Consider the following 23,888-nt stretch of genomic DNA (forward strand, 5'->3'; position numbering starts at 1 on the left):
TTGCGCACGTAATGAAGTGAAGAGGTAGAGCATTAGAACACTTGAAGAAGATTTTGATGTTGTGGAGAGGTTGGTGGAGCATTATGATGAGACTTCTGATGATAGGAAGAAGAAGTCCGATAAGCCAAAAGAAAAGAAGAAGGACGATGCTTAGAAATCGGATGATAATTCGAAGACGAAGAAAGCCTTGAAGTGTTGGATATGTGCTGGACCACATACGATGAAGAATTGTCCCTCTAAACCGAAAGTGGTTGCGATTGCACAATCTAATACAAAGAATGAAGAAGCTTTTGTGGGGATGATGCAGATACTTGGTGTTGCTGCTGCTACAGAGGTGGTCTCTCAGAGGAATCCTGAGAGGAACAAGTTGGAGTATGTTCAGATGAAGGTTGGAGGTGCTGATATACTCACTGTGGTGGATAGTGGGGCTTCTCACAACTTCATGGGTGAAGATACTGCGAGAACAGTTGGGCTGAAATTTGTACCGGTGAAGGTACAGATGAAGACAGTCAATTCTCTTCCTGACAATGTTCTTGGTGTAGCTAAAAAGGTGGACACAACACTAGGTGAGTGGACAAGGAAGGTCGACTTCACTATAGTGCAAATTGATGACTATGAGGCTGTGCTGGCGATGGAATTCATGAAACAGTTTGATGCTATGATTGTTCCACATTTGAAGTAGCTATACATTTACGATGGAAGGGAAGATGTACGCATTGGTGTTCCAACCATTGGAGTGACAAGGCCTGATTGTAAGATGGCAGTGATGAAAATGGAAGATGAGAAGTGGATGGAAGACATGAGTAAGCGGTTTTCTATGGTTGAGACAAAGCTTACCGAGCAGTCATTGGTCATTAGGACTTTTTTAGATAGTATCTGGCATTTGTCAAGAAGGCTAGAAGTAGTCGAGGATGATGATGATGATGATGAGGCATATGTGAGGCCGAATGTCCGGGAGGAGGATCGGGTCACTTATCTACAGAGGATGGAGATAGAAGATCCTGACAGATGGATTAAGTTGATTAGTGAGGGTGAGCCTTCAGGCTCTACCCCCTCCACATCTTCTTAGATGACAAGAAGATGGGGCTCATTGTTAGCTGCTCATGGCAGTGAGTCCTTAAAACAGGTTGAGCAGGTATGGCAGATGGTGCAGGGATGGCTTGGCATCAAGCATCATGACATGTTGCAGATGATATGGAGTTTCCATGGACCTGAGCATGGATGGGATTCTTGGTGAGTCCAGGATGTGGAAGAATCCGAGATAGACTGGTGAAGGCATAAGGATGTTCACTCTCATGGCTTGAGCGTGACAGTTGGATTAGCTACCCAACTAGTTCAAACATGGGGTCCGGAAGTCCACGGAGAGATGTTGGCATCAGGCAGACGAGGAGGAAATTTCACAGTATGAGGACGACATATGATGGAGATGGGATTTCTACATATGTTGCAGGGATGTTTGCAGTATGTGGAGGAGTTGATTTCATGGACCAAGGACGAGTAAGATATTGATGATGATCTTGGTGGATGGCTACCAGGATGGTTTTTGGTCGAGGATGACAACGATTTTAGGTGGAGGAGGATGTAACGACCTGCAGCTCCGCCCAAAGTGCGACCGCGGAGGGCGCGCGGTTGGAAGTGAACGAACAACGTTCGGTTGAAATGCGAGCTCCCTTGGTTATGCGATGGAGATGTGTTACGCATATGAGGAGGGCAAGCTGGACTTATACGCGTGGGAGCATGGGATAAACATTATGGAGGCTGACCCATACTTAGACACAAGCTGACGGCATAGTTGTGGGAAGTGGGGGTGCATAAGGCATGGAGGATGAGTCTTCCGGGTGAGCCAACTCGCCCTGCGACCCATATATACGAGTGAAGCATGGAGCTCATTTGGGAACCATCATTCGCTCATTGCTCAACAAAGAAAAGTGCGCAGAACAAGGTGTAGGCGCAGCAAAGGAAGAAAGGTGCAGTTGAGATGCGCCCGTCCTTGGGCAAGGCCGCACAGAGTTAGTTGCTTATCTTGGTTTTGAGTGAAGGGCGCGGGCAGGGTTGCCCGCTGGTTGGAGTGAGGCATGCACGGGTGTATGGCGTCCGATTTGTGTGACGACTTGGCACGGGTTCTTGGGTGACTCGAGCGAGCACCCGCCCATCGTGCAATTGTGCACAGTGACTTGGTGAAGTGTTGAGATTATGGACAAAGGTGTGTCTCGAGTGGAGGCGCTTGTGTGTGGCGACTTGGAGGCGCGCCCAAGTTGGGCAAACAACACGATCGTGCGACGAGGTGAACGAAGGGTTGGTGAGTCGTGCGGCGACCGTGCGAAGGCGCCGACAAGCTGGGCAACCGAGTTTGCCGAAGATTGTAAATTTGGCTAAGTATGAAACTTGGGGTTTCCAAGTATACTTGTAAAGCTTGTAATTTGTAAAAGATTGTATAATATATTATTCGGGCAGACTCATTGTTCAGGGAGTTGCCCCTCCCTTTATACTATGCAATTGTGTTCTTCATTTATAATTGCTGATGATAATGAATGTGTATGGGTGTTCATTGGTATAAAGGATAACATAATAATACTTGGTTGCGAAACACACACTAAGTAGGAGTAAGTGGTTAGGCGTAGTCCACGAACATAAATATTGGTGAAAAGAAAGTGTTCGTGGTGCCGCACCTCGCTAAGAGCGGTTGAAAGACTACCGCCAGCTTGAGGGCGTGACACTTACCGTCCACTTCCAATTGGTTTTAACTCATTTTTCACTTTTTTAAATGAAAGTTTATGATAGTTAGGCTTCTTTTTTAAATGAAAGTTTATGATAGTTAGGCTTAAAGATCAAATATTTTCTATTTACCCTAAATTGAAGCATCAATATTTCCTCGCCTTTAAATCTACCTAACTGGCCTAATTTAACGATGTGTTGAATGATTTCAAACCTAAAAATCTATCTTCAATGACTTCCGCTAACGAAACTTCCCAACGATGCAATGGATCTTCATTTAACAAGATGATGTTAGCTTTATGCTCGAGTCTGTGCCTTCTTTCGACTAGCATTATCAGTGAAATGTGTTCCTTTTAGCTGGATTCTTACTTTTCCTTCGCGATTTGTGATTGAATTTTTTTAGTAATGATTTTTAATTCGTTGTTTCAATTCTTCTTTCTTTAGTACTATATGGGCATTTCCATCATTTTGCTACCCTATATTCACCGATTCAACTACCGATCCACTCTTCGTCCTACTTCGTCTCACTACACTTTAGTTAGTTCTCTACACTTTCGTTCAATAAATGTAAATGAGGAATTTCATACCTATTAATGAGGACTTACTTTTTCAGTTAATGAGAAATTTACACACATTTTATTGAATTTTGAAGGGATAAGGAACACGTATATAGATGTGTGTTGAAAACTTTTATATTATCATATTTTATTGTTGTACTTTTTGTGTTTATGAATTTTGGGTATATAACGTTCTAATTTAGTTAAAGTTTATTTTTTTATGTGGGCAATGTGAGAAGTATAATATATTACATTTTTTGATACATATTATGGATTGATGTCGATAGGTGTTTACAATCTATTTAATTTATATGATTACATTAGTCCTAATTAAAATTGAATAATGCAAAGAAAATGAAAGTATAATTATTCCAATAGATGTGTTTATTAGGTGGGTGGTACAAGTAAAGACTCTAATATTCTAGAATATTTATAGTATTATACACAATCAAATTTTGATATTTATCTCCAAAATAGTTATGATGTTTTTTCCCTTTCAACTAAATTGATTAATTCATATGAAGTGAGTTACGATTTGTTGGGAATTTCGTATTCTAAGCTATGGTATTGTAACATAAAAGAATCTCCATCGTAATGTATAAGTAAATCTCCATAATTAAGTATCGTTTTCTATATTTATATATATGTTTAACTTATGTACTAATTCTTATAATAATAATAATAATAATGCTAGATCTGAGACTTTTGTGATCCATAGTGTAGATAAATGTCTTTCAGATTAATCACATTTTTAGGATTTGGTGGACGTTTGAACCAACTAATGTGGTTATAATTTATAAGTTTTTATGACTTTTAAAATTTTAGAAAGGAGAGTTGTCCAACAAGATAGCTTATATTGAATTCAGATATGTATTTAATTAATATTTTTTTAATATAAGTGTTAGATAAGAAAAAGTGTTAAATACAATTGATTTTTTATTTTTTTTTATAATACAATTATTGTAAAATAGAAAATATCATATTTCTTCTTTTTCTTCTAATATTAAATTATATTATCAATATCTATATATCTAAATTTATAGAAAATTGAACTCTTCCTTAAAAAATGACGACAATAATGATGATGATAAGTAATATCCGCTAATGATAATTAACATCCACTAAGACCACCGTAATCTTAAACCTTTAAAAAATTACTTCGAATTAAAAAAAAGTAATAATAAAAGACAAATTTATTTATTGTATGTATCATTAGTTAAGAAGGGAGTGGAGTGTTTTCAAATTCCTTTAATGTATTTTTCATTAGTTAAGAAGAGAGTGGAATGTATTTTTCCAGGTTGGCATGCTTTGGAAAAGACTACAAGTTTAACTTTATTTAGAGAAAAACTAGCTTTCACGGGTGAAGAAATAACAAAATTATGTTTTCGGGTGATTTTGAAAATAGTTTTTTTTTTCCGTGATTTTGAGAATAATTCATAAATTAAAATTTATAACATTGTATATATTTTTTTAATGAATAGCTTTTCAAATATATGTATTTAATTATATTATATATCTCTATATATAAAGATGATAATTTAGGGTTTTATTAGATTATTCATTAAATTTATGTATAAAATTGTGATAAAAAAATTATTAGTGAACAATTTAAATGACGAAGTTTTTATGCAAAATCATCGAAAAGGAAGAAAAAGTTTTATGGGATTTTTTTTAATAATTTTATGGAAGATTAAAAAAATATTTAATTTAACTCTTAAAAATGTAGGTTTTAACTCTGTATAAAAATTACAAGCATATAATTTTAAATACAAAAAATAAACAATGGCGAGAACATAAATCATATATACACAGATATGTTCCCTTTGATCTTGAAACCACCAAAACTGGGACTACCAAATTGATTTTTCATTATATTCCTTTCAATGTTACAATACATATATATACGTGCAGAAGCATCCATAAATCACAATCCATTAACCTTGAATTAGAACATAGCCGTAGTTCCCTTGACCAGATCTAAAGATACCATGGGCAAAAAACCATCATGCCCAAAACCACGTGCAAAACCCATGCACAAAACCATAGGTAGGAAAAAACAATTGGGGCGCTGCCTCGGACCCTGTACAAGGGGGCTACCACCCCCTCGATAGTGGGGGTTGTCGCCCCCCTTGTGATCCCCTCACTGCAATGAAGGAGAAACTAGCCACTCCCCCTCTAACACTTTCGCTTTGTGCGTGGTGCTAGTCGTGAAAAGAACATAAAACACAATGAACAAAAAAAATGTTATTTAATTGAAAAAGATGTAATCACGAGGGAGCATGCCCAAGAAAAAATAATTCAAAACATAATTGCATAGCATGATGAACATCATAATATTGGTACTATCATTTCCAACATGGAAGAAATTATTTAAAAGGTAACAAATTCGAACAAGCGAAGCTGCGAGGCAGCGAGTCCCTGCATCAAGTTAAAACTAGTTACTTGTGCTGAAGTGAAAGCATCTAAGCTTTAATACAGTCATAGGATGCAAGTTTCAAGCTTGAAAATGTAATACAGGTGGTATCGGTTTGATTCTATGGCTGGTGATTCAATATCAATTCCGGCTGAGTACCCGTTAACCGGCTGAGTACCCGTTAACATGAAGGACAAATGCAGACACCATCAAACCCACAAAAGGACAATGCTGAAGCATAATTTAAAGAAAAGACAAAAACCGCCATGATAATCCATAACTGCTTCTTTTTCTAAACCAGAAGAAATTTCCAAGGGAGCAAAGAAAAGCACAAACCAGATGGGCCAGGTCTCTGTCAAAAAAGCTGATCAAGCAGAGAACTGGCAGGAAGAATAGTCATTCCTCTGAACAACCCAATATTTTCTTGAAAGTCCAAGAAAACTTACATATGCAGAAGCCCCTTTTTACCCAAGTATTGCATTAACCCAAACGATCTACAGTAGGTAATTTGAATACAAACACAATGTAGCAGAGCAAAAACTATAGTTCACAGAATTGAATTGGGATTCTGTGAGCAATATAATCGACCATCTGATGTGAACATTTGTATAAAATTCAGTGCAAAAAGCGCTTAATAATAGTGGGCACTCTAATCACTTTTAATTCAGATTAGGGATTTCATTGTCAGCAGCATCAAATTGTATCTGTTTCGAATCCTCGAACGCAAGTTGAATTGTCTTGCCCAACAAGGCTCATGGCAATGTTGCTTACCACATTTCCCTTTGTGTATATAGTGAATCCTCGAATGCTCGTCCAGATTAGAAACATATTATTGCATATTACTGCAATACCACGTTAGAGTTTATTTTATCATTAACCATCTAATTCTCATTTGCTTCACACATGTAGTTTTTTTTTGGTTTATGTTGAGTAAATGTATTATTTACAAGATGGAAAGGCAACAACTCCATACAGAAAAACAAAATGCGACTTCTTCACCTACCAGATATTAGAGCGAACGTGTTAGATTGTAACATTCCCCTGTGAAAATGTTATTTGCCTCGGTACATTCTTCTGCCAGAGAGTAAGTCAGTGCCCATGTCAGTCAACCTATACACAACAACCAAGTTAGTAAGTCATGTTTTCCCTCTTCAATTTACCATTTCTTGCCCCCTATATTTCTCTATTCTAAGGCTTAGGCACCAGGTTGTTCCTGTCGATCCTCAAAACATTTCCAACTGCGTATTTCAGAATTTAATAATTTTTAAATTGTAAGTGAAGCTGAAGTTCCTTCAATGCTTCAGCATGTAAAGTTACATGAATATCTCGATGTTCCTGATAACTAAAGCGTTGCTATACGCCCTCGCCCTCTCATGAAAATAAAGCTGTCGACGTCTCCGATCCCAAATACAGTTAGTCAGCCAAATGGAGGAGGTAGAGACTTCCCCCATCGAACAAACCAGATATGTAGCCAAGATGTTAAGCATGGGCATCACAACGCTTTCATTCTCTTCCCAACCGAAAAACATGAATGGGACTAGGAATGCAGACACTGGAATCAAGTTGAATCCGAGACAATGAACAGTATAAAACCACTTCATGCAGGCATATCTCGAAGGGCATCTTTTCCCCTGCGGCGACTCTGCAATTCAGAGGTTCTATACATTGGTCAGATCGAAACCTTGAATGAGAAGAGGCTCGTGGGCCATCTTTGTTATGAAACCACGTATTCAGGCATCAGACTCACAGGTAGATTTTAAACCAGTTAAGAAAGTTGGCCTCTGGTGTCGTGTTTGAGAAGGCCTTTCTGTTTTGATTTAATTCAAGGGTTTTGATCGATAACATCATCTTGAAAGTAGTCCTCTAGAGTACTTGAATCTGGTCTGCCATGCCTCAGTTAGGTCGGTGGTAACCCCACTAGGTAAGCCTTCTCTGCCTGGTTCGGGTCTGCCCCTTCCCTTGCTTCATATTCTCAAGCAAGCCCCTTCAATGCAATGAACCAGGGGCAGCCCATCCGCAGTTGGCATCGACAATCCCCTTCCCCTTTGTCGTTGACCCAAGTCTGAAGATACGGTAATATGGAAACACTGCAACTTTAAGTTGCACTTCGATACGACGGACCGATCAACGTTTACATCTACCGCTCAGTTCATCTCGTGCGCCTTCATCAAGCTCTACACCAGAGTTCATCTCGTGTGCCTTCGTCAACCTTGACACCAGAATACGTGTGGGTACCTCCCATGTTTATGCTACCTCCGAGGTCTATGCTTCCACTTTAGCACAGAGGCTTCCTACTGCTTCTGCTTGGATATGGACCAGTTCTCCCATTGTTCCGGAGGCGGGATTGTAAGCTAAGAGGGCAGGGGTCTGGATGAGATGAAGAAGATGAAGAGTAGTTTCCATTAACAGTTGGACAAGAAGTTGATTGGCGCCCACTGGAATTTAAGCTCTTTAACAACGGTTAAGATTATGTTAGTGTCCCGTTCGGTAGACAATACAAGAAGACATGCACAAAACCAGGTGTAGCCAACGAGGACATGCACATAGCCATCTGTAGCCATCTTTTTGCGTGTCATGTGATATATTTTCTTGCCTGTCGTGTGATATATTACCATGTGTTTGAGTGTAGTGTGATATATTAGTAAAGTATACATTATCAATTACTTACACACCAAACATTTAAGGTTTATTAACTAATGCTGGTATTAGTTTCCATTTTCCATTTAGGTGATATGAATGAAGTAAATGCATTGAATCGACAGATTTTATCCTAAGTTTTCCGAGATCTTGCCTCGATATGAGGCCAAATAAGATCTCTAAATTTTTTAGTGGTTGAAATAACGGCTGGACATTTTTTAGTGGTTGGAAAAAAGTTGTTTATTGAATATAAAATCAAAAGTTTAGATTATGTACTCCGTTTCTATCTTGGGTTCTGTGCAGAACTAATGACGACTAACAAAACCGATTACAATAGTCCACTGCCCTGGAGGGGCAGGGACTAATAATAAGTATAACGGAAATCCTTTGGAATGAGTCTTCATCTCGCTGGTTTAGAGATGAATACGAAAAGAGAAAAGGAACGGTGAGGTGACACGAGATTATAGGGATTTTTTCTATGACGATTGTTGTCTACATGAGTAGGTCAAGATTTGGTCAAGATTTTGTCATTTGAAGGAGTTTAGGATTTTATTTTTGGACTAAATTTAAGTTAGGCACGGATTTTTTCTGTGATGATTCTTGTCTACGTCAGCAGGTCAAGATTTTGTCATTTGAAGGAGTTTGGGATTTTTCTTTTTGACTAAATTTAAGTTAAGCATGGCCATGGTTGATAAGTCTGTGATTTCCTCTTTTATATTATATTTTTTATCTGTTGGTTTCTGTCATCTTTTAATCATTCACGTGGTTGAAGTTTGAGTACATTCATGGAAATTTGTTTCTCTTCATTTTTTAAATGAGGGTGATGCATATTTTGAATTCATAGGCCATGTATATTGTCTAGAGAGAAGTGATGGGATGATGAGATTTAATCCATGGGAAGCTTTTCAAGATGAGTGGGAATCACTGTTACTAGCTCCAAACAATGATTTTAAAAAATTGATGGTTGGATTCTAGGTAATTTAGAATTATGGTTTTATCAATGGTTTTCAAACATAGCCACTTTTATTTTCTTGTTTTCATTATCCAAGGTGAACTCTTGTATTTTTTCTTTCCCTTTCTGTAACTTTTATGCATGTTTAGTTTAGATCTATCTAGTATTTAGTCACTCATGTCTTTTGTACTTCATTGAAAAGAAAGAATTCTTGAGTTTTTGATGGAAGTGTAGATAGGAAGAAACACAAATTATCACACAAGCATGCTTCTATTAACAAAACTTCTCACATACATAGTCACTGAGCAATGAATCTTAGCTCTTTTCGCCTCATACATCTCGCAATGACCCACTCACTAGTATATAAATCCTTAAATTACTAAATATGGAATCATGCTATTTATAATTGACTTACTCAACTCAGACTAACTTGTTATGCAAACTCACAATAAATTAGGTTTTTCCAAATATAATTGAGATCGAACTAGCTCATAGTGACTCTAACTAACCCACATTCTTAATATAGACCGCACTCTATGTGGGAGTAATTTAGGTATTTCCAACACTCTCCCTTAATTACAATTGTATGGCTCAACATAACTTAAACATGACCCAACTATGTCTGCTAGGATTATAATAGAAATTAAATCAATCATCACTTAAACATGCCTAATAGTCGATGTCTTAGCTAGGCTTACAATGACACAAATCTTTTACAATTTTGTATTTTCTTTTTTGTTTCCTCCAAATTATATACTCTCTAAATTGCTTTATTATTTTCTAGAATTTCTTTATATATGCTCCATATTTCTTCACTTGATAATACTGTAATTGTTCGTTGATTTCTCTTGTATTTTTTTTCTGAAAAACAATCTAAGCTTGTCTTAAGGCTGAATTGGGGTCCCTTCCTTGTTCCAACTGTTCCCTACACCCTCCCAAAAGAACATAGCACAATGTGAAGAAACAACCACTCTTTCCCTTTTTGAATTGCGTCTTAAACCATGTCTCTTTCTAAGCCATGTGCATGGTGCATCATCAGTGAATAGTCAAGCTTTCCTTCCCTCTTTGGGATGCGCCTTGCACCCTCACCAAGCCCTCAGTTGAGCGCATGGCACATCAATAGTGAACCCTTCCTTCAATATTCACGGTGCATCCCACGCCCTCCTTGTGACTTAAGATTTCTAGTTGAGCACATGGCACATCAAAAAGCCTCATTGAACCCCCTTCATCCATCAACTTATGCCCTGTGCCCTCCCTCAAGCTTGTTCTTCTCAGTTGAGTGCATAGTGCATCCTCAAGCCTTAAGCTAGCCAACCCTTGTCCCTTGATAGTGTGCCTTGCGTCCATAAAGCTTTGTCCTCTCTCCTTGAGGCATTGATGAGAAATGATAAAAAAAGTTTCCTGAAACATGTCAGAATAAGAGGTTTTTGAGCTGTTGTTTTCTTTCCATGAGTGATCTTAGTCGCAAGTGTTCTAAAAAAAGATGGCAATGATGCATGAGGAGATTTGTCAAAGGGGATAAACTCGAGGAAGTATTCAAGATTGAGGAACACATAATTCAACGAGATGAAGAACATTGGAATCTTGATGATAAAAGTAACTCATAAAGACTCCATATGGTCCGACACCCTTTGGATCATAAAGGCAACAACAACTTGAAAGTTGCCTGTAACATTGAAGATACAAGTGGTAGAATTATGACATCTCAATAAAGTTCACTTCATTATTCACTACGATTCCAGGTCATCAATTCTAGTGACTTACCATGTTGTTACCTCATGATGATGTGGAAATGATGATGTAGCTATGTAATCATTGTAAAGACAATATGTGGAATTCCAAGGGTCATATATGGACAAAAGAGCCACATGTAGAACTCCAAAAGACACGTGTAATTCCAAAATCCATGAAGAAGTTCAAAAGTCATTTAGAATTACAAGAGTTATATAGAAGTCCAAAGGTCATAAGAAGTTGTAAAGTCATATGAGAAACTTAAGAGTCATGAGGATATGAAAGGTCATTCCTCTAGTTATAAAAGACACCTTATTACTCAAGGAAAAGATTTTTCACGTCACTTCTGCCACAAGGCATTAGAGAGATAGATATAGTTCTTTTGTAGAGAAAGTGGTGTCTCCAACGCTCCACTATTTGAGATAGTGGTGTTCAATGTACTCATGTATCTAGGAACTTTTGCTTAATACACAAAGTCTTTTGGCCAACACATTTTCATACATATATTTTGGATGTTTTGAGACTAATCTTCAATTTTTTGCAGTTTATGTTGGCTTACATATGTACTAATGAAATTGAACTATTTTGGAGGCTTTGGTGATCAACTTGTTTGAAAATTGTTGTGATTGTTACAATGATCATGGCATCTATGTGGACTATTTTGCTTCACGACTAACAATTATTCCTTGTTTATGTACATGTGTATTTACTATATTAATACTACTAATTTTCGTTTAGAAACTCATTTTTGTTCCTTCTAGCAAATAACCTTCATCCATTTACAATTGAACATATCAAAGGGCATACTCTCTTTCTCATTCAAAATTACATGCACGCTGCTCTCTCATGCTAATCATTCAAGCCAAGGAAAATCTTTAAGTTAATGGCAGTCGGGTCATAACTTCGGATGGGACTCCCATACCAAATGATGTGAATTATAATTTGGATTTCATATCCAAAAGATCCCCTGTATGTTGGCTAGATCTAACACTGTCAACAAGCTGGTTTGTGTGATTGAGAGTGAGAGAGGATTGTAGAGAGCAAGAATGCTCCAGCCATATTGGTGAGAAATGATACATCAATTTATGAGGGTAGATGGTATTGGAGTGAGTAGTTCAAAGGCTTGTGAAAGAGTACTAAAGAAAAAAAATCAATTTTCATATTAGATTCATAGCATAGAAAAATCAAAGGCTAAATGTGTTGCTTAAGAGGTTGATAAAAGAACATGGATTGAGGACTACGTCTATAATATTATTTGACATTTGTTTTTCAGGGTTACTGGTGAATATGGTATAATTCCATACTATTTTATGTTGTTGATTTATTGAGGATTTGATGTATTTTTAGTTTGTGTTGATCGTCGTGTGTATGGCCATGAGTAGTTTGATTTACGAGTGTTGATGGCAGAGTATTTTGATGCTAGTTGTATGTATCGATCAACTTATTTATTATTGAGTTTTTGAGATGTCTTATTGCTTGGGTTTGATATTACAAAATTGAGACTTGTTGATCATAGTGTCTTGGTGGTCCAGTATGAAAATGAATGAAATCAAGGTTAACATAGAGTTGTAGAGCAGTGACCTCCGATGAATAGGTGCTTGCTAAGTTGGAGCAATGATCTCGTGCTAGCGGTTGCTAGTAGCATTGTTGCAAAAATTGTCCTTTCTGCCCAGTGGTAGCTGGAATAGTTGATGGTCATCAACTCACTGTATTTTTTGGATTGACCCAACTAGTTTGTAGTGATAGGATAGCTATTGTTCAAGGTCGAGTCTCCTAGTTGGTGGCTTCTAACAATCTATGTAAAATACTATTGTTTGACATAATAGAATATTTAGCGCAGCACAACAACAACAAAGTTTTTTTTTTCTTTTTAATCCTGAAAGGGTTTCCAATAGAAATCTTAATTTTTATCTTCATGGGATGATGATTTGCGTTTGTGTTTTGATGTCTTTCTTATGGCTAATGATTCATGCATTGATGTTTACATGATTTTATGATTATTATTTTTGTTTCTCATATGATAATATTTACACATATGTTATTGGTTGTTAATACATTATGAGGTGTTATAAACTAAGTTGTGATTCAATTGAATTCAAAATCAGTAAAGATATATATCAAGATACACTACTAATTCACCCCCCTGTCAGTAGTGCTGAAGGTTTCTAACAATATTAATATTATTATTAATATTATTATCATAATTATTAAACATTATTAAATATTGAACCTTAATCACAAAGCATAATATTATTATTATTAGGGCTTGTGAATAAGGTTGGTCAACCTTATAATATTATTATTATACGGTTGAGCGATTTTTATCATGGTCATCAGTTACTAATACATTAAATCATATAATAATAATATAGTCAACATTATTGTTATTATTATTATTATGAGTAGTAGTAGTAGTAAACATTAATGCGAACCTTACCTTTATTAACATTATTATTACTAAACATTTTTAAATTATGACTTAAAAATGTTGACCTTGAGTGACTTTTTTAAACCATGGTTGACTCTAATTCAATATAATTTAGTTACATTAACTATGGTATACACTGAGTGAAGAAGGTTGAGTATTGTTAACCATGGTAAATAGAGGGTTGACCAAGTTTCATCATGGTCAACTAGCACAACCACATTAGTAAGTGTGGTTGATATACATCAATCAATTTCATTTTCATACATCCATGAGTGTATGCCAATCGAATTTACTAATGTGGTTGTGCTAGTTGATGGACGATGTGTGTGGTGTGGACTTATTGACCATGGTTGACAATGGTTGAAGATGGTTGATGAGTTTGATCATGATTGTTGAGGTTTACCAAGGTTGAATATGGTTGACTTAGTGATGAAGGGGAATTAGTAAATCTTGATAAGTTGAGAAGGCTAAAAACCTTTTACTAGAGGAGTTGGTTCCCCAATGTGTAGGATTGGTAGGATATATTATCATTTTTTTTGTTATTAATCACCATGTAATCTATTTAAAATAGATGTTTGTTTGAGTTGGATTTTGATAGAGACAAATTAAATCATCTAATTCTATTTCCTTATATATGGAATGATTTTTCATATGTATATTAATTTTTTTAAATTAATAAATACAAAGAGAGAGGATGAGAAGGATTTTATGTGTGTATAATTGTAGAGTTCATTGCATTAATTCCATGTGAAATATGTGGATTGATTCTACTGGTTTTTTTGTTTATTTTTATGATCAATGTGATTAATGTGGTGTCAGAGGGTGCTCTATGGATGTGTCTTAACCTCTGTATAATCCTTATAATAACCCTGCAATGGAATTTTTCTTAGAAAAGAGCGAAAGGGGTGGAGACTTATCTTCTTTTTAAGTTACATGAGTTTGTCAATTGATGGAAATTGACAAACAAAACTAATTCCCATCATAAGTCAGGCTTTCCCCAGAAAAAATCACCCCCAAGTTTCTTACGAGTGGTTGGATTTGAAATCATTAAGGTAACTCTATCTGAAATCACCCAGATAGACTCTTTGGAGGTGAGTTATGGAGAGGAAAACTACAATTGTCATCGAACTACCCATCCTAAAAAGTCATTGTAAGTGGAGGTTGATAAAACGTTGGGACAAAATTTTATCACCAAGGTCAACACTTGATGGGAAATTAGAGAATTGACATTTGATGGGAATTATTATCATCCCATAGATTTATTTCCCCATAAATGCAAGCAAGAACTTTGTACATTCCCACCAGGTTTACATAGTACAAAATCACTTCCGAGGGCTGAGTTAATGGTCCAGGGTGTGGTCATATGAGCACTCTACTATAAGCACCGATGCCACAGATCGTGCATTAAATGAAAAAATTGTGGGCTAAAGTTTTGGTCACGTACATGGTTGTGTGAATTTTATTGTAAGTGCTAAGTTATGGTTTGATTGGTTGTGCACACGTATTGTGGTCTTGGCTATGGTGGCGATAATATAATTTTTTTGATCTGGTGGTTGAGTATAATATTCCTTCCTCTCCTTTTCATATATATATATATATATATATATATATATATATATATATATATACATATGATAATAAGGCTTGAATCTGGTTGTTTTCTAAGGCTTTGGCCATATTTGTGTGTGTGTGTAAAAAATAAGCCCCTTGGCCTACATCACCAAGGTTGATAGAGTTTGAGAATGGTCAACCTTTAATGTAACAACATATTATTGTTGCATCAATTTAATAATGTTACATTCATTATGACCTTTATTGACTGAGGTTGAGCATGTTTGACAATTCTAACCATGGTTGACCATGGTTTTTTATGTTGAGCATGTGTTGACTATTATTATCCAAGGTTGACTATGGTCAATTAGAGATGACCATGGTTGGTTATGGTTGACCATTGTTTACGGTGGCTTATGATGGTTAACTATGGTTGATGGTTAACCATAGTTGACTATTGTCAACCATTATGAAAAAAGTAAACTATAGTTGATGATGGTTGACCATGTTGACCATAGCCATCTAAAAGTTACAATTCTTAACTATGGTCAACCATAATCGAGCATGGTGACCATAGCCAAATGTGGTCACTTTATATAGTCGACCTTAATTTTAGTATTGTTAGTCAAATTTATTAAGCCTTATTCATAGACCCTAATATTTTTTTTTGTATCCTAGAGGAACCAAGCAGCCACCTCACATGTAACTACTAGTAAATCTCTAGGGGTTTATGGCTTGTTCTCCTCTCCTTAAATTGGGTCAGAACTAGGGGAATTTGAACCTTGGATCTCTCAGTTTCCATAGATTTTACATTATTTCAATCACCAATTGAGCTCTCCCCCTAGAACATTCATAGACCCTTAATATTATTATAAAATATTAAACCTTATTCACATACCCTAATATTATTATAAAATATTAAACCTCTTTCACAAATCGTAATATTAATATTATAGATAAACCTTATTAACATTAATACCACAAATATTAAAGTTGTTAATATTAATAGTAATAATAATATTACTACTATTAGTATTATTAATAATATATTCAATCACACAAAACTAATAATAATAATAATAATAATAATATAGTCAACCTTATGATTATTATTATTACTCAACGTCAACTTTATTAATATTAATATTGTCACTATTAAACTATTAAATATTAAAATTTATTCATAAGCCCTAATATATTATGACATATCAAACCTTAATAATAAACCCTAATATTAATATTATGAGGATTTCTAAATAAGGTTGGTCAAACCTATATTATTATTATTATTATTATTATTATGGTTGACAATGTGTGATCGTGGTCAACTATTAATAATATATTGACTAATAATAATAATAATAATAATAATAATAATAATAATAATAATAATAATAATATGGTCAACCTTTACTGATCGGGGTGACTAGAGGTAGGAGGGATTTGATGTGACCCATGCCAAATACGTAATTCTCAATGACGATGATAATTGAATTAAGGGGGTGGCATGACCACCCACACATAAGCACATGCACATGATGTCTTAAGGTTTATATGTTGACGAAATTTGTTGTACTTCCTATGGTATAGAGAAGGTGCTAGAATTGGTCTAAACTAGAAAATTTCACCATTTCTGGTATGGAAACACTACGGTTGATTCACAAGCCTGATCCATAGGTGGTGGGGAAGAGGGGAAGCTTTATGAGGAGGAATCAGCCATGCAAAAGAGGCTATAGGTTCGTGGTTCATATTCATATTATATTTACGTGGGTATGTTCCTTCCACTCCTTTTGTAATGCTTGATTGCCAATTCGAGTATGATTACTTTGGGAAGTTGGTCTTCACTCCTGGCATGACCTTGTGTTCAACGAATGGTTTATTTTCATGGAAAATTTCTTGGGATATTGTGGGTTCAATTTTTTTTTGCATTCTCTTTATTTTTTTATAAGCCGAGAATGGCATGAGTGGTTTTTGGTTATGTCTGTAATACTTATGTCTTAGAGGCCATTATGGGTGGGTTTGACTTTGTGACTTTGAAACATCTCTCAGTAATTTTAGTCATATATATGGAATGGTGTTTTGGGCTAGACATTTTTCTCCATGTCAGTGAGAAGTGATGTCATCCTGCACTTAGAATTTGCATGCTCTGCGCCCCCCAGTCCACTCGACCTTCGACCTCCTCAATTTCTCATGCTAGTTCTGTGGTCATGTATAAATAAATATGTTGATGTCCAACCCAAGGGAGAGTCAATTATGTGGGAGTGTGAGTCTCAGTCGGCCAATTTTATGTTGTTCAATACGCAAGTCATCATTATAAGTAAACCCAAGGGAAGGGAGAATCATATCGTTGTTAGATGTGGGGTCTCAGATTCTGTCACAGTAAGCCCTCCCCTTTGGCAACCCCTAACATGTGAGGGGGCAAGGTTGCCAACTATTTGTATTTTATGACACAAACCCATTTTAGGTGCACCCAAGGTTATTGAACATAAAATTAAAACTTTTTGCTATTGTTATTTTATGTTAATAGGTTACAATTATTTCAGCAAGAGATCACTGCACTTAAAGAGGCATTGGTCCTCATTTTGTATTGAAGGGTTAGTTCCCAGTTCTCAGTAGTCACATCAAGCTAATTAGTGAGGTCCGATTGACAATATTCAAGGCTATCCAACTTCGGGTCATGGAAAGGCCCAACACACATGGTAGTCGTGGGAAAAATAATGGTCATGGGTCTAGGGGTCATGGCTGAGGTTGTGATAAAACCTAGGGCAGGGAGGGTGTGAACAGGTACCGTGAGGCCACTTTCACTAAGGCACAAAATGTAATTCAAGGTATGGTAGAAATAGTTTCCAATGAGAGGGGACTAATATCTGATATAGATTTAAGCCATGAATTTGGTTATTTGGTCACAACACCTGGCCACACCATAGGAAGATGCAATTTGTATGTCTAGACTCTATTCCTATATTGGAAAATTAAAAATTTGCTAGACATAGATTTGACAATGAGGCAACAATATTAGCCGAGTATCGTTGATTATTTGGATAAAGCCAGGAGTGATCAATAACAAATGAGATTCAAGTAAATTATTCAGTTAGACAACAAGATGGCTAGAATTGAGAGACACATTCCATGCATTGCAACTTTAGCCCCACTAAGCTCTAGTGTAAGGGACCCAACTCTTTTTGATTCATCTGATGAGTAGTTTTTATAGTTTCATGTTGGAATCCTTAATTTGTAGCCTCAATACAGATAGACGGTTTGATGATGATGCATTTTATTTTGTTATTTTGAAACTCTTTCAGATATAGATTTTGGAGTGGATACTTAGAAACCTGATGGTAAAAAAAGATAGTTTCCCAATGGGCCGGTTGAGGCCATCTGAAGTGTATGGGATGATCATGTAACATTTTTAGACTACTAAAAGGAAACACCAACAACTTACACAAAAAACAATAAATATATTCAACCTTAATATTATAATTATTAGTCAACTTTATTAATATTAATATTATTATTATTAAACAATTTTAAATCTTGATTGTGACCAACCAAGGTTGAACTTAGTTCACTAAGGTTTTCAATTTTTGACTTTGATCAACCATAATAATAATAGTATTATTATTATTATTATTATTATTATTAAATATTTTTAAATGTTGATTGACTAGTCAAGGATGACCTAAGTTGGTTAAGGTTTACAATGTTTGACTTTTGTCAACCATGGTTGACTATAACTTAATATGGTTGAGTTATATTGAGTGAGGACAATTATGAGTGAACAAGGTTGATTCTTGTTAAATATGGTAAACATGGGGTTAACAAGTTCCCAGTTCTCAGTAGTCACATCAAGCTAATTAGTGAGGTCTGATTGACAATATTCAAGGCTATCCAACTTCGGGTCATGGAAAGGCCCAACACACATGGTAGTTGTGGGAAAAATAATGGTCATGGGTCTAGGGGTCATGGCTGAGGTTGTGATAAAACCTAGGGCAGGGAGGGTGTGAACAGGTACCATGAGGCGACTTTCACTAAGGCACAAAATGTAATTCAAGGTATGGTAGAAATAGTTTCCAATGAGAAGGGACTAATATCTGATATAGATTTAAGCCATGAATTTGGTTATTTGGTCACAACACCTGGCCACACCATAGGAAGATGCAATTTGTATGTCTAGACTCTATTCCTATATTGGAAAATTAAAAATTTGCCAGACATAGATTTGACAGTGAGGCAACAATATTAGCCGAGTATCGTTGATTATTTGGATAAAGCCAGGAGTGATCAATAACAAATGAGATTCAAGTAAATTATTCAGTTAGACAACAAGATGGCTAGAATTGAGAGACACATTCCATGCATTGCAACTTTAGCCCCACTAAGCTCTAGTGTAAGGGACCCAACTCTTTTTGATTCATCTGATGAGTAGTTTTTATAGTTTCATGTTGGAATCCTTAATTTGTAGCCTCAATACAGATAGACGGTTTGATGATGATGCATTTTATTTTGTTATTTTGAAACTCTTTCAGATATAGATTTTGGAGTGGATACTTAGAAACCTGATGGTAAAAAAAGATAGTTTCCCAGTGGGCCGGTTGAGGCCATCTGAAGTGTATGGGATGATCATGTAACATTTTTTGACTACTAAAAGGAAACACCAACAACTTACAAAAAAAACAATAAATATATTCAACCTTAATATTATAATTATTAGTCAACTTTATTAATATTAATATTATTATTATTAAACAATTTTAAATCTTCATTGTGACCAACCAAGGTTGAACTTAGTTCACTAAGGTTTTCAATTTTTGACTTTGATCCACCATAATAATAATAGTATTATAATTATTATTATTATTAAATATTTTTAAATGTTGATTGACTAGTCAAGGATGACCTAAGTTGGTTAAGGTTTACAATGTTTGACTTTTGTCAACCATGGTTGACTATAATTTAATATGGTTGAGTTATATTGAGTGAGGACAATTATGAGTGAACAAGGTTGATTCTTGTTAAATATGGTAAACATGGGGTTAACAAGTTCCCAGTTCTCAGTAGTCACATCAAGCTAATTAGTGAGGTCCGATTGACAATATTCAAGGCTATCCAACTTCGGGTCATGGAAAGGCCCAACACACATGGTAGTCGTGGGAAAAATAATGGTCATGGGTCTAGGGGTCATGGCTGAGGTTGTGATAAAACCTAGGGCAGGGAGGGTGTGAACAGGTACTGTGAGGCCACTTTCACTAAGGCACAAAATGTAATTCAAGGTATGGTAGAAATAGTTTCCAATGAGAAGGGACTAATATCTGATATAGATTTAAGCCATGAATTTGGTTATTTGGTCACAACACCTGGCCACACCATAGGATGATGCAATTTGTATGTCTAGACTCTATTCCTATATTGGAAAATTAAAAATTTGCCAGACATAGATTTGACAGTGAGGCAACAATATTAGCCGAGTATCGTTGATTATTTGGATAAAGCCAGGAGTGATCAATAACAAATGAGATTCAAGTAAATTATTCAGTTAGACAACAAGATGGCTAGAATTGAGAGACACATTCCATGCATTGCAACTTTAGCCCCACTAAGCTCTAGTGTATGGGACCCAACTCTTTTTGATTCATCTGATGAGTAGTTTTTATAGTTTCATGTTGGAATCCTTAATTTGTAGCCTCAATACAGATAGACGGTTTGATGATGATGCATTTTATTTTGTTATTTTGAAACTCTTTCAGATATAGATTTTGGAGTGGATACTTAGAAACCTGTTGGTAAAAAAAGATAGTTTCCCAGTGGGCCGGTTAAGGCCATCTGAAGTGTATGGGATGATCATGTAACATTTTTTGACTACTAAAAGGAAACACCAACAACTTACAAAAAAAACAATAAATATATTCAACCTTAATATTATAATTATTAGTCAACTTTATTAATATTAATATTATTATTATTAAACAATTTTAAATCTTGATTGTGACCAACCAAGGTTGAACTTAGTTCACTAAGGTTTTCAATTTTTGACTTTGATCAACCATAATAATAATAGTATTATTATTATTATTAAATATTTTTAAATGTTGATTGACTAGTCAAGGATGACCTAAGTTGGTTAAGGTTTACAATGTTTGACTTTTGTCAACCATGGTTGACTATAATTTAATATGGTTGAGTTATATTGAGTGAGGACAATTATGAGTGAACAAGGTTGATTCTTGTTAAATAAGGTAAACATGGGGTTAACCAAGTTTGATCATGGTCAACTATTTAAACATTAACTATAAAAGTTGACTTTGTTTGACTAATGTAGTTGAATATGTTTAGTTATTAATATTAATCAATAATATTAATAGAAAGTTATCTTTGATTAAAATTTTAAGAGGGCTCACTGTAAAAAATAGTCAAACATAGTCAACCACTTTAGTAAATGTGTGTGACTAATTTTTTGTAAGGTCACATTACAACATTGGATAAATTGCAACGTAATGTAACATTGTAACAATGTTTTTCACATTGCAACAATGTTTGCCACATTGTGACATTGGATAGATTTATGAAACATTCCAATGCGAAAAACTCTTTTATTATTAATATTAATTAATAACATTAATAAGTGATCATGTTTGATTGAAGTTGAATAATGAGACTGTGAAACATAGTTGAACATAGCTAACCATATTCAACCACATTATTAAATGTGGTTAACTAATTTTGTAATGTCACATTGCAACATTGGATAAATTACAATGTAATTTAGGATTGAGATAATATTTTTCAAATTGTGACATTGGAGATATTTCTGTACAATTTTGACATCACATGTTTGATGATTAATATTAATCAATAATATGATTGCATTGAAATGAATTATTATTATTATTATTAAACATTTTGAAATCTTGATTATGAGTAACCAAGGATGGCCTTAGTTGAGTAAGGTACACAATGTTTGACTTTGGGCAATCATGGTTGACTATAATTGAATATGGTCAAGTTGCATTGATTGAGGATGACTATGAGTGAATAAGATTGAATATTTTTAAATATGGTAGACATAGGGTTGCCCAAGTTTGAACATTGTTAAATGTTTAAACATTGATTATAATGGTTGAATTTGTTTGACTATGTATAACTAATGTGGTTGACTGTGTTAAATTATTAATATTAATCAATAATGTTACTACTCAATTATGTTTGATCAAAGTTGAAGGGCGTTGACTATAAAAAATAGTGAAACATAGTTGAACATCGTCAACCACAATATTACATGTGAGTGACCAATTTTTGTAATGTCGCATTGCAATATTGGGTAAATTCCAATGAATGTAACATTGTGACAATATTTGTTACTTTGCGAAAAATTTTGTCACATTGCAACATTGGATAGATTTATGGATACATTTTTGTACCATTCTGATGTCACAACATGTTTGATTATTAATATAAATGAATAATATTAATAGGTTATTATGTTTGACTAAAGATGAAGAGTGTTGAATTTCAAACATAGTCAAACATAGTTGACCATAGTCAACAAAATTATTAAATGTGGTTGACTAATCTTGTGATATCGCATTGTGATGTTCGATAAATTACAATGTAACATATCATTGGACAATGTTTATCACAATATGATGTTGGATAGATTTTTATACCATTCTGATGTCACAGCATATTTGATTATTAATATTAATCAATAGTATGAATAAGTATTATGTTTGATTGAAGTTGAAGAATGTTGATTGTCAAACATAGTCAAACATAGTAGACCATAGTCAACCATGTTATTAAATGTGATTGACTAATTTTGTAATGTTGCATTGCAACATTGGATAAATTGTAATCTAACGTAACATTGTGACAATGTTTTTCATATTTCAATTTTCACTAGATTTATATAGGACTCTCAGGTCACAATATTAATATTACTATTATTATTAGTTGAAATTATTAATATTAATGTTGTTATCATTAAAAAATTTTAAATCTTGATTTTGATTGATAAAGGATGACCATAGTTAACTAATGATGACAATATTTCACTTTCACCAACCATGGCTGACTATAATTGAAAATGGATGAGTTATGTTGATAGGCGACGACTATCAGTGAACAAGGTTGACTATTGTTAAATATGGTAAACATAGGGTTGACCAAGTTTGATCACGGTCAACTATATAAACATTTACTATAAAGATGGAAGTTTTTTGACTAATGTGGTGGGTTGTATCTCACTATTTATACTAATCAATAATAATAGGAAATTATGTTAGAACAAAGTTGAAGAGTGTTCAGTGTCACACACAGTCAAACATAATGAACCACATTTGTAAGATAATTTTTTTAATGGCGTATTATTATTAACATTATTAAAAAAATTTAAACATTGATTATGGGTGAGCATGGTATAACCATGGGTGAACATGGCTTTACCAAGTTCACCATGGGGTGCACATGGCTGGACTAATTTTACCATGGTTGACCAATGTTAACATGGTTATACTTATGTATCAATGATAATAATATATTATTATTATAATGTGTTAATGTGTATCAATAATAGAGTTATAATATTATCATAAGGTGAAATTTTAATGTTATTTCAAAATAGACCATACCTATCGGTGAGTTATTACATATAATAATATTGTTGATTAATGGAATTTAGGGAATTTAGTTGATGTTTCAGAACCTCCATCCTTGTCCATCTTGAAGACCTGAGGAAATGTGAAGATCATGTAGTGTAATAAATATTATTAGAAGAGTCTAAGATGTGCCAATCGAAATCGTAAATGATTGACATGTACTAAATGGATAAAACAAAGAAATTATGTCAAATATTATTATATAAATGATGTAAAATATATTATAATATATATCAAACTGGAAATGACCAAT

This window comes from Pinus tabuliformis, chromosome 8 (genome assembly GCF_031772625.1).
Source record: "Pinus tabuliformis cultivar Carrire ecotype Pingquan chromosome 8, CPIR1, whole genome shotgun sequence".
Lineage (NCBI taxonomy): Eukaryota > Viridiplantae > Streptophyta > Pinopsida > Pinales > Pinaceae > Pinus > Pinus tabuliformis.